Raw genomic sequence first — 12,703 nt, forward strand, 5'->3', positions numbered from 1 at the left:
CAGGCCATCCTGGACCATGGTCCTCCTATTTTAAGCTTCCCCTTGTTGCTGGAATACAGACACATGCTACCATGCCCAGCTTTTTTCCCTTGAGATGGGGTCTCACTAACCTTTTTCTTTTGCCCGAGCTAGCCTGGAACCCCAACCCTCCTGATCTCAGGCTCCTGCATAGATGGGATGACAGGCACATGGTAGGGTTGAGATGGTGGGGTGTCCTCTGGAACTATTTTCCCAGGCTGGTCTCAAACAGTGATCCTTCAGATCTCAGCTTCCCAAGTAGCTAGCCACCAGTACCCAGCTGTGACATTTTATTCTAAAAAAGAAAGTGGCGGGGGGGAGGGGGGGAAGAGAAAGAGAGAAGGGGGGGCTGGGCTGTGTAACAGAGAGAGAGCTTGAGTTCAATCCCCCATACTACACACACACACACACACACACACACACACACACACACACACACAGGCTGAAGCATATATTGTCAAATGGTAACACTTAGAACAGCATGGTGTGTGTGCATCATATAATGCTTTCCTGTTTTCTCTGTTCTTGAAATGATTAAGAGGAAATTAAGAAATGCCAAACAAAAAACAACAAACTTGGAAAAACTATTCAAGACATGTATGGGAAGAGGGTCTATTTTTAATCATTCTCAGCCTTTTGGCTAAGATCTAGTGGAGAAGAGACTCCATGTTTCCTTCCTTTTCTTCCCTCTTTCCCTTTCCTTCCTCTCCCTTCCCTTTTCTTCTTTCCTTCCTTTCTTTCTTCCTTCCTCCTTTCCTTCCTTTCTCTCTCTCTCTTTTGCGCTTTTTTTGTGTGTGTGTGTGTGGTACTGGGAATTGAACTCAGGGACTTGAGCTTGCTAGGCAGCTGTCTATGACTTGAGCAACAACACTCCAAGCTCTTTTCTCTTTTTTTTGGTAGGTGGGGGCACATTGTGTACATTGTAGCATTTGCAAAACTTCTTACTCCAGCTCTTTTTGGCTTTTACTTGGTTTCACTTTTTTTTTTTCTGGGGCTGGTCTCAGATACAATCCTCCTACCTACAGCCTCGTAAGTACCTGGTGCCACCACACTCAGCTTTATTGATTGAGATGGAGTCTCACTAATTTCCCCCACCCCCAAGGCTGGACTTGAGCAGTGATCCTCCTAACCTTAGGCCTCCCAAATACTTAGGATTACACATCTGCCCTATTTTCTTTATATACAAAGATAAATCAATAGAGAAAAGGCAAACTAATACAAAAATCAACAAAGGATATGAATGAGGAACTTAAAAAACTAATTAGTGAGCTTATAAAGTAGTCTAAATATATGTGTCTCTATGTGTATTTATGTGTTTGTACATATACTAAGAAAATGAAAATCAAGAAAACAATACTGCTTTTCACTGTCCTACTGACAAATTTCCTTAAATTTGATGAGGCACAGTGTTAGCATTGGTGAAGACAAATGTATCCCTATGTGTTTCTGAGAAGAGCATGAGTTGGTGTGGTCTTTCAGGAGGGCAAAATTTTTTTTTTTCATTTTTCTTTTATTATTCATATGTGCATACAAGGCTTGGTTTATTTCTCCCCCCTGCCCCCACCCCCTCCCTTACCACCCACTCCACTCCCTCCCGCTCCCCCCCTCAATACCCAGCAGAAACTATTTTGCCCTTATCTCTAATTTTGTTGTAGAGAGAGTATAAGCAATAATAGGAAGGAACAAGGGGCTTTGCTGGTTGAGATAAGGATAGCTATACAGGGCATTGACTCACATTGATTTCCTGTGCGTGGGTGTTACCTTCTAGGTTAGTTCTTTTTAATCTAACCTTTTCTCTAGTTCCTGGTCCCCTTTTCCTATTGGCCTCAGTTGCTTTAAGGTATCTGCTTTAGTTTCTCTGCATTAAGGGCAACAAATGCTAGCTAGTTTTTTAGGTGTCTTACCTATCCTCACCCCTCCCTTGTGTGCTCTCGCTTTTATCATGTGCTCATAGTCCAATCCCATTGTTGTGTTTGCCCTTGATCTAATGTCCACATATGAGGGAGAACATACGATTTTTGGTCTTTTGAGCCAGGCTAACCTCACTCAGAATGATGTTCTCCAATTCCATCCATTTACCAGCGAATGATAACATTTCGTTCTTCTTCATGGCTGCATAAAATTCCATTGTGTATAGATACCACATTTTCTTAATCCATTCGTCAGTGCTGGGGCATCTTGGCTGTTTCCATAACTTGGCTATTGGGAATAGTGCCGCAATAAACATGGATGTGCAGGTGCCTCTGGAGTAACAGTCTTTTGGGTATATCCCCAAGAGTGGTATTGCTGGATCAAATGGTAGATCGATGTCCAGCTTTTTAAGTAGCCTCCAAATTTTTTTCCAGAGTGGTTGTACTAGTCTACATTCCCACCAACAGTGTAAGAGGGTTCCTTTTTCCCCGCATCCTCGCCAACACCTGTTGGTGGTGGTGTTGCTGATGATGGCTATTCTAACAGGGGTGAGGTGGAATCTTAGTGTGGTTTTAATTTGCATTTCCTTTATTGCTAGAGATGGTGAGCATTTTTTCATGTGTTTTTTGGCCATTTGAATTTCTTCTTTTGAGAAAGTTCTGTTTAGTTCACATGCAGGAGGGCAAAATTTTAAGTGCACATTCTTTGAAACTTCTAGGATTGCTTTTCCTGTGAATGAAGGTAAACAAATACACAAAGATATATGCAAATAGACATTGTCGTCACAGCAAAAAATTGAGGGACAAAAAGAATTTCCAAGGATGGAAGATAAGTTAACACTGATGCATCCAATTTGCAGAATATTATGCATCCATAAAGAAAACAAGGAGGACTGGAGGTGTGGATCAAGCAGTAGACCACTGGCTTTGCAAGTCTGAATCCCTGAGTTCAAACCCCAGTCTCACGAAGAACAAAAAAACCCCCAAAAACCTGAGGAAATAAAGATGTCCACATGCAACATGAATGTTTACAATGCAAGCATGACACCATATATTTAGTACTATCTTATTTGTATTAAAAGGCATACATCATGACTGCACTTGGAGGGGTCATTCCTATCACTCCTTACTGGAGACATTTCTCTGAACATGTGGAGTCCCAAGCACCACAAGAAGTAGATGCAGTGAGCTTTCCAGGATGGGAAGCTGGCTGTTGATTTGCTTCCCTGTAACTGCCATTTGTCATGGATGATGGTTCTTTTCTTCCTTGAGGGGAGGGAAAAGGAGAGGGCTTCATCTTTAATAAGCACATAGGTAAAATTTAAATGGCATATGTTATAAATATATGTTTTCATATGCGAACAAATGTCTGGGAGAAATATAACAGTGATTATTTCTAGAGGATGAGGCTGGAGGTTGAGAATAGAAAAGTCCTCCTAGGCTTTTTATTTTTGGAGACAGGGTGGCCTTGAACTCACAACCTCTTGCCACAGCCTCCTGAGTGGTGGGATTGCAGATATGTGCCACCATGCCCAGCCCAGCAAGGACACTTAAAGCACAAATGACAGAAAACTGAAACTGCTCTAAGAAATAAGTGAACTTATTGGCTCAATGTAACTGAAAAGTCTGTGGGTAGTTTCAGGTTCATCTTGAAGCAGGAATCCACAAAGTCACCAGGATGCCTTTTCTGGGTATTGGCTGCATCCTTCACACATGTGAATGCTGCACGTGGAGAGGTGAACCTGACAGCCCTGAGGGTCTGGATGGCTCCCCTCCAGTTAGCTATATGATGTCTATTACCAAGGTGTACCACATTGCACAGCAAGACCAATGGCAACAGTGAAAGCTTCTTCCTTCCAGAAAACTCTTTGGTGTGTCAGTTCTGATTGGATTGTATGACCAGCCTCAAATTAACCATCAGTGGTGACAATGGGATTAACGTCAATTTCAACCAAGTCAAATACCAAAGAAGGGGATCTAGAGGTTGCTGGGTAGCCACCAGCAGCTAGCCACTTATAGCTAGTTAATGCTTTATCAAGTGCGTTATCTACATTTATCATTTTAATTTTTTTTCTTTTGGCAGCACTGAGGTTTAAACTCAGAGCCTCATGCTTGCTAGGCTGGTGCTCTACCACTGGAGTCCCCTCCACCCGCCCTTTTTTGGGGTGGGTACTTTTTGAGACAGGATCTTTTCAACTATTTGCCTGGGTTGACTTGGAACCTTGATCTCCTCATCTCTTCTTCCGGAGTAATTAGGATTATAGGGGTGAGCCACCGGGGCCCAGCTCATCTTAATCTCTTAGTTCCCTAGGGCCTAGTCTCAGGGTTCCCTAGGAATAGTCTATATCTGTGCCATTCATTACCTTTTCCTTCAGGCCTAAGTCAATTCCTGGCACTTGATAAGCCATTAGAGATTATTTGTAGAAGTAAAAAGGTGGCCAAAAAAACCTACCTTGCAACTTCACTCCTGCTCGCTGGCTCCAAATCAGTTGTAGAATGAGCATCATCAAGGGTATCTCCCATAATATCTTCATCCAAAATGAATAGAGGAGAGGCCAATACAGTGGAAGAAAGACCATTTTTAGGAGAAACATTTGCTTATACTGCTGATGGATATTGTCCATAGAAATTATTCAACACACCATGTAAATTTATAAATTCTAAACTATTACAATAATGATCGAACTCAGAAAACTCATTTACACTGTTACTCAAAGAGGAGCCTAGGGTCAGGATAATTTAAAGCTTTACTTCTTCCACCTCTTCCCTTTCCTTGAGCCACGTCTGAGTAGCCATGTCCTCAGTCACTGCCACCTGCCACATAAGGGAGAGTTGCCAGATAAGATACAGGATGCTAGGTTGTGTGTGAATTTCAGATATACAGTTGTTTTGATTATCTTAAGTATCTAGATATTGCATGGGACCAGACATTGTATGGAGATAGACAAAAAATGATGTGTTGCTTATTTGAAATTCACACTTAACTGGACATTCTCTACTTTTTATTTACTGAAGTTCTGTATTTGTACTTGCTAAATCTCATAGCCAAAGAGATAATTAACATACCTGTGACTACTTTTAGTTTGATAAAGGGCTCTTTGGAGTATAAAATGCCTGACAGTGGTGCTTTTAGTCTTTAAGCCTCCTCTTTCATCCTTAAGGAGTCATTATAAAGTAGCCCTGTGGAGCCACCAAAGCTCAGAACCACAGTGGAGGGATGTCAGGACTGTAGAAGCCCTTTGTCTTCTTTTCACATGGTCTCTTCCTACTTCCCCTCAAGTCAGCCCTGTCCTGACTTCCATGACAGTCACTCTCTGGCATTTCTTCAGGTTTGATGTCTATGAATGCATCGAGGAGCAATACAGTTGTTTTCATTATTTTTTGTTTTGTCTTGTTTTCATTTGTCTTGGTTTGGTTTGGTTTGGTAGCCCAGGCTGGCCTCATACTTACGGTCTTCCTCCTTCAGCCCCCAAAGACTGAAATTATAGACATGCACCACCAAGCCTGGCTTATTTTTGAACTTTATATAAAAGGTTATATATAAGTAACATTTGGGACTTCCTTTCCCCTTAATATTGTGTTCTGAAATTTATCCATGTTAATGCATACAGGTGTGGGTCCTTAACTCTCATTCTCTACCAGGTTCCAATATGCAATTGTGCTCAAGATTTACTCATCCATATGTTTTAAGTGTATTAAATAAGCTAAAATACAATTCCAAAACCAGTTCATTCCGTTCAGGAAAAGTGCTGACCTGAGTGCTCCCTCTGAAAATGTTGATTACTGTGCTCAGCAACAGGGCAAAGTTTATGATGGCGTATATGCAATGGTTCAGGGTCAGGTCTGGATGAGTATTGTCGTGAAGCAGGGGCAGGTTGACTCTTGGGATTTATGGTAATCTTTGTTTTGGAGCTGACAGAACAAGCAGAGCTGGGGATATCAGGGGAAAGAACAGTGAACATTGAAAAGGAGAGAGGGTGCAAAGCCCAAGGAGAAACACTGTTCACCTGAACTTGGCCTCTCGCCCTAGAAACATGTTTTAAAGGTTCTCTTAGAAACATGCCAGCCTTATCACCTGTTTCCCTAGAAACTACAATTTTAAAACCTCTTATCTGAAGCTCTGGACTGGGAATTGAGGCTGCTTCCCTGAGTCAAAGCGACCCAGAAGACTCAAAGCTTTCAAGTAGGAGTGAAATGTTCCCTTTTCATTGGTACAATTTCAAACAGCAACAAATCTCATAGACTTGACAGTGTTTTCCCATAGAAATATAACGTGAGCCACATATGCATTAAAAGTTGTCAAATAGCTACGTTAAAAAAGTAAATACAAGCCGGATGCTGGTGGCTCATGCCTGTAATCCTACCTATTCAGGAAGCAGAGATTAGGAGGACTGTGGTTTGAAGCCAGTTTAGGCAATTAGTTCTGTGAGACCCTATCTTGAAAAAACCTTTCACAAAAAAGGGATGGTGGAGTGGCTCTCTGTGTAGGCCCTGAGTTCAAGCCCCAGTACTGCAAAAATCTGATATAGCAGATCTCAATTTATAGCTTTATATTGATAAAGAAAAAAATTCTCAGGGTTAGAGATGTGGCTCAAGGAGTAGAGCATCTGCTTTGTAAGCACAAAGCCTGAGTTCAAACCCAAGTCCTGCAAAAAAAAACCCAGTAATTCTGAAATGTCCTAAATTGAATTAGGTTGGGAAAAGATGGAGGAAGGAGAGATGGAGGGTGATTAATCAGCAACAAGTTGTAGGCTGAAAAGAATAAAAGACTGTCTTTGCATGCTTGAAAGGATGTTAAAGCTTTAATTGAACTCCTGGCAGGACATCCTAGATATCATAACTCCCCAGATACCATCACATCCTGCTTGCAGCTCCAACCAATCCAAGGCACTGCTTGCTTGTCCTTGTGGATTGGCCATCTATCCCAAAGCCATGCTATTGGCATAATCCACCCCTCATCTAAACAGCCAACGTAGGTCTAAAGGAAGTAACTTGTTCCTTGCTTCCACAATATTTTAAAATAAAATACTCATTTTTTTTTTTAACATCCAGCAGACATTTTTCCAACTTCTACCTAGCTTTCTTGCTACTTGTACCAGGACTAGTCCTTTCTTTTAGTAGCTAGTGTCTGTAGTGGCTCAATAAACCCTTTTATTTTATAGCTCTTTTTTGAGTTTACAAGATTTTTGTTGAAAATACTTCCTTTTCATTTAGTTTTCCAATAATTCACCCAAGTACCAGTTTTCTCTTTTTATTTTTTTGTCACTCCACCAGCCCTTTTCTGTGACCTGAACCAAGATAAGCACACAAGAAGTAGCTAAAACATGTAGTGAACTTTAGGTGTTTGTTTCGGTTGGCTGCAATATTAATTGTATTCATAGAAACAATACAATGAGACAACATAGGAAGGAATTGGAGTGAGAAGAGACAGAAACAATGCATCTAACATTTGTGCCAGGCATGGTGGTGCTGTTTTCACTGAAAAGGAACCATTACCCTTAGTATTAAATTTGCAGTAAAGAACCAGGAGAAAAGGAAAAAGTGAGAAGGGAATGAAACGGAAGATCAGAGCTTGCATCATGGTGCTGCTGCTGGTGCTCCTGGTGCTGCCGGGGTGAGTCTAGGAAGACAGAGTGGAAAAGCTGAAGTCCAGACAGTTCTTACTGAGGAGGAGAAGAGCACGCTGGGTAAGACGATGCTGACGTTTAACAGCACGTTCTGCTCACTGTGCTATGATGCTGCTATTCACGTGGACTAATATATGATTAAGAAGTCCTGTGTTCATTTCACCTGGGATATCAGTCTCACAAGTTTGTCACCATGAAAGAATGAAGAATAAAGAATGAGCTGCGAATGCTATCAATTGTATTGATAACCATTTGATAAAGTTGATAACCGGGTAGGAATTGTGAGGAAAAGACATTCTCAGGTACTGTTGGTGAATGAGATGGGTAAGTATTTAAGTGTAATTGAGCAGCAATTATCAAAAATTTAAAGCCCACATTTTAAGCTTAAACCTTCACTTCAGGGACTGGATCGTTCTGAGGCAGGAAAACATTCCTTTGTAAACACGTGCATGCACACAGATGTTAAGGACACATGTTACACATTGTAGAAAACATGTCTGTCCCTCCTTCCTACTTGAGTGAATGGCAACTCTTTTAGTTGTTTTGCCAAAACAATGTGCTGTCATTCTTGACTTATCTGCCTCTCTTTCCCCTCAGGAAGTCTGGTCATATTTCCCTACAAAGCTGTCCAGAATGTTGTCACTTGTTGCATGTCACATGCTATCATTTGCTGTCTAGATTAATGCAAAAGTTTGTTGATTGGTCTTCTACTTTCCGTTTTATAAATCCTCTGTTCACTAGTTCTTAACACAGTGGCAGGACAAATAAAACACACGTCTGATTATGTCATTTCTCTACCCAGAACTTTCTAATTGCCTCTACTTCCCTTAAAGTCCATGCTAACATATTTAGTAATTCCCACGATCTGACCCCTGTACAGGTCTAAGGTTGCCTTGCATTTTTCTTTCCTTTTCACTTACCCCAGCCACACTGCACCTCTCAGTGTTCCGCAAACACCCCGGCATCCTTCTGTGCTCTCAGCTTTTCTATCAGACAGCGTCCTTCCCTCAGTTCCCTGCTGAAATGTCTCCATCAGCAAGGCCTTTCCTGGCTGTCCTGATTAAGATTTCCACTGCCCTCCCATACAGCCTGTTAAAATTCATGTTCCTCCTTCAGTATTCTTCCTTGACATATGATGTGTTTTCCTGTCTGTCTTGTTTATTCTTATTGTGTGTATACGTCATTCTCTGCGTAAGGCTTTGTTCTATTTACGGTCACAGGCTCGGTCTCTAGAACGGGGTCTACCATCTACTAGGCAAACATTTCTTAAGTAAGTGAATGCAGTGTACCTTGGGTGTATCGGTTCACACATTAGCCCATTGCTTGGAAAGAGTTGAAGGTGGATCCATCCTGACCATTTTACTTGGCAAACCCATGCATAGTTTATTCTTTTGGCTTTTTGTAGTAAGCACTATGCTCTATATTATATTAATGTTTTTCCATTTCAGTGGAAAAGTGTACAATATTTTGGTTTTTCATTATTTCTGAGTATTTATGACAGTTTTTATATGAGGATTAAGTACTATGTTAGTCTACAAAAGTTAAAGTATTTAATTTCAAATGAAATTGTTTTAAGGAGAATATTAATAATTTTGAAGTGTACATAATGGCCTATGTTTATTTGCAAATTAAAGTTTTGCTGCCATACTTCCCCATTCTCGTGTGATTTAAAACACTTCACCTGAATTAAACATTATTGTTTTTAAAAACAAGACAAACATGTACCATAGATCTCATAATTATTGTTATTTCTAATGGTCATTGCCTAAATCAGGCTTTTGGTGTGGCATCAAGTTCAGGAAAGCTGTCATCCTTGTTACTTCTTCTGGATGCTTTACAATTTTGCTTTCAAGTTCTTGAAACACACCTAGGTGACAGGCACCTAATCTTTGTGCTTATATTCTGTTCTCTACATGGTTTCTCCTTTTCCTGTCCTGAGGAGATCCTCTTTATAGTTCACCTTGCTTTGTAAAGTCTACACTGTGTCCACATATGACTTGCGTAACTGTCATTCATTGTGATTAGTTCAGAAATGGATTGTCCTAATGTGTGGAGCACAGAAACGATGACTTAAAAGTCAAACTATTGTGCTTTGTTTAGATTTTAAAAAATTGTGTATAGAAACTATGAACACATAGGATATACTGAATAGAATTTAACAATCCACATGCCTTTGAATGTGTCACCACAATTTTACAACTGAGCAGTTGTTTAGGTTGTGAGGAAAAGGGAAGAACTCCTGTGTGCACTAGAGAAGTGAGCTATTCACCAGGTAGCAGAAATTGTTGATTTTGGAGTATAAAGTGATGTGGTGTTAGAAGCCATATTCCCTGTACCAACAGCATCACTGACATGCATTTTGTGCTCAGTAATTACTTGTGAATGAATCCAAGGATAAACAGTTGAATAGGTGAATGATGCCTATGAAGGAATTTTTATTTTTTTTTGTGGGAGATAGGTCTTCCTTTTCCTAAAAAATTTTTTTATTGTGCTGGGGGTACATTGTGGCATTTACAAGTTCTTACAATGTATTAAATATATCATACTTTAATTCACCTCCTCTATTATTCTCCTTTTCCCCCTCTCCCCTTTCTGAATTGATTTCAACAGGTCTCATTTTTCCATTTATATACATGTATACACAGCATTTGCATTGTATTCCTCCTTCTACACCCTTTGCCCACATGCTCCCCCTCCCACTGGTATCAACCTCCCAGATAGGACCCATTCAGCCCTCCTGTTCTCTGATTTTGTAAAAGAAAAAAATGACATGTCTGTTTGTTTAAGGTAAGTATACAGTGAATTTCCTTGTGACATTTCCATTATAGCCTGAATTGGTTCATCTCCTCTATTTTTCTTCTTTATACCTTAGTACCCTTATTGTGGTAATAAAAATAGGTTTAAGAATTCTGTATCCATTTGTATGGAAAGTACATCAAGCATATTCACCTTCTTAACTTCCTTCTTTTATCCTCCCCCTCTCATATGTGATCTCCCCTTAGCATGACCTGTTTATCATAATATTACTGTAAATGTTTATTTTAAGTAGGTTGCCACAGTTGCCTATGTCTTTAATTTTTATTTTTAAAATGTATTGCAAGGTGGACCTGGTTGTGCATGCCAGTAATCCCAGTACCAGGGAGGCTAAGACAGGAGTTTGACTTTGAAACCACCTTCTTGAGATTCTGTCAAAAATAAAAATTGTAATACTCAGAAATTATTATTATTTAAAACTATTACCAGAAATGATAGTGTGCACTTTTCTGCTATTATATCTCTAAAAACCTTGAAGAATAATTTTACAGTGTATTATGAAACACATGAAACCCGAGCAGACTTCCCACCCCATGTCAGTCTTTGTCAGGTGTACATCCTTCTGCAGAAGTAAATTTTGCCTTGCCTAATGACTTCTGACTTGTGTCATCTCTCTCCTGACACCCCAATATCTCAAAGTTATTTCTGATCCTTGGAATCAGATGGCCACACTGATGTTTCATTTACTGTCTACAGAAGAAAACTCTTCCAAAATGACTTAATCCTTTTACTCTCTAGGGTCTCCCTTACAAGTGCTCCCTCTCAATTCAATGATAACTCACCTGTGTTAATAAATGTCTGTGTCTGCTCCTGCTGTGGAGTTGTTTGCTCTGCTGTACACCCACCACCATATAGGATGTTTCTGTCTGCTCTCCCTGCCATGGTGAGTGGACAGGACACTGTGGCTGACTATGGGGAAGGACTCGTTTCCAGTAGTTGATACCCTATGCCTATAGGAAAATAGGAGCTCTGATTAAAAAAAAAACAGCAGAATTGGATTTTCCAAGGTAAATAGTGCCAGAAACACTTGTGCACATTTGCCTGGGGCAATGAGGGGTGACCTTAAGAAGAGAAGTAAGGTGGAACATTCCATATTCCCAAAGTGGTCTTGCCATCTAACACAAAGGCACGTGCTTACATCAGGAAATCAGCAGACATGCGTTTATTCACTCATCTACAGTTTTTTCAAAAATTGTAAAATATCTCAAACACCGAACATCATAGAATTAACATTTTGCCAAACTTGCATCAGGTCCCTTGATCTGTCTAAAACTATACAATGATATTTTTAAACAACATTAAAAACCCACCTCCAAACATTTCCCCCTCTCTTCAGAGACAGCTACTGTGTTGAAATCAATGTGCATGTGTCACTTTAGTGCATTTCCATTAGCAGTCCATCAGCTGTGCACTTGATTATGTGCTTTGAAACTTACACAAATGTGGACTTGGCGATCATCATGCTGAGCATGGTAAGTCCAGCTTAAAAGCCAAATATTGCATGTTTCCTCTCATATGCAGAATCTAGACCTAAAATAATGACTGTCATGATGATGGGACATGAATATGAAAGAGGACCTGTGTGTGGCAGAATCAGCAAGAGGGGGAAAGGAGGGTGAAGAAAATCAACGTACACTATATGTATTTTATTTATATATATATATATGTCATATATCTGCATATTTACATTTATATGAAGATATTGTAATGAAACCCACCAAATAATGTTTGAAAAGGGGGAATATAAACAAGGGGAATGAACCCGTGCAAAGTATACTGTATGTGTAGAACAAACACAAGGCCCTGGGTTCAAACCCTAGTACTGTCAAAAAAATATTTACATATTGCATACATACATACATACATATATATATTTATGCTACAGTTTGGCTAGTTGTAAGTTGTTGGGACCTTCCAACCCCATACCCCTCACCATTCTTTACCATTTGATTAATACCATTCTAGAAAATTAAAAATGGCTACAGCAATTAAGGTAGATGCACCATTTGCCCCATATCCCAAATTACACAAGCAAGGGCTGGTGGAGTGGCCCAAGTGGTAGACTGCCTCCCTAGCAACATGGGACCCTGAGTTCAAACCCCAGGACCACAAAAAAATAAGTAAATAAATTACACATATGAAGTGAATTGAGGTCTTATAATCTCTTAGCTTCCAAATACACATGAAAATGTCTAAAATTTATAAGGCCATGATGGTAACTATTCATATGATCATTCTGAAGAGTGGCATATGATTATAATTAATCACATAATTTTAAAGTAACAGCACCTTTTTTTTTCTTGCAGGGCTGGAGGGAGAACCCAGGGTCTCAAA

General features: G+C 40.0%; 1 long non-coding RNA gene and 1 other non-coding gene across 3 annotated transcripts; one reads left to right on the forward strand and one right to left on the reverse strand.

Moving 5' to 3' along the window:
• Positions 1–1,626: 1,626 nt before the first annotated feature.
• On the reverse strand, positions 1,627–8,671 carry LOC141421288 (uncharacterized). Of its 2 annotated transcripts, none has more exons than XR_012445898.1 (3): positions 8,476–8,671; positions 4,381–4,456; positions 1,627–2,658 (listed from the first exon to the last, which is right to left on the reverse strand). It is a non-coding gene; the product is annotated as an uncharacterized lncRNA (long non-coding RNA). The 2 variants fall into 2 exon arrangements; XR_012445897.1 differs by lacking the exon at positions 1,627–2,658 and adding an exon at positions 2,703–3,194.
• On the forward strand, positions 3,020–3,229 carry LOC141421963 (small nucleolar RNA U3). Its single transcript, XR_012446635.1, has one exon. It is a non-coding gene; the product is annotated as a small nucleolar RNA U3 (small nucleolar RNA).
• Positions 8,672–12,703: the final 4,032 nt, after the last annotated feature.

This window comes from Castor canadensis, chromosome 3 (assembly GCF_047511655.1).
Source record: "Castor canadensis chromosome 3, mCasCan1.hap1v2, whole genome shotgun sequence".
Classification (NCBI taxonomy): domain Eukaryota; kingdom Metazoa; phylum Chordata; class Mammalia; order Rodentia; family Castoridae; genus Castor; species Castor canadensis.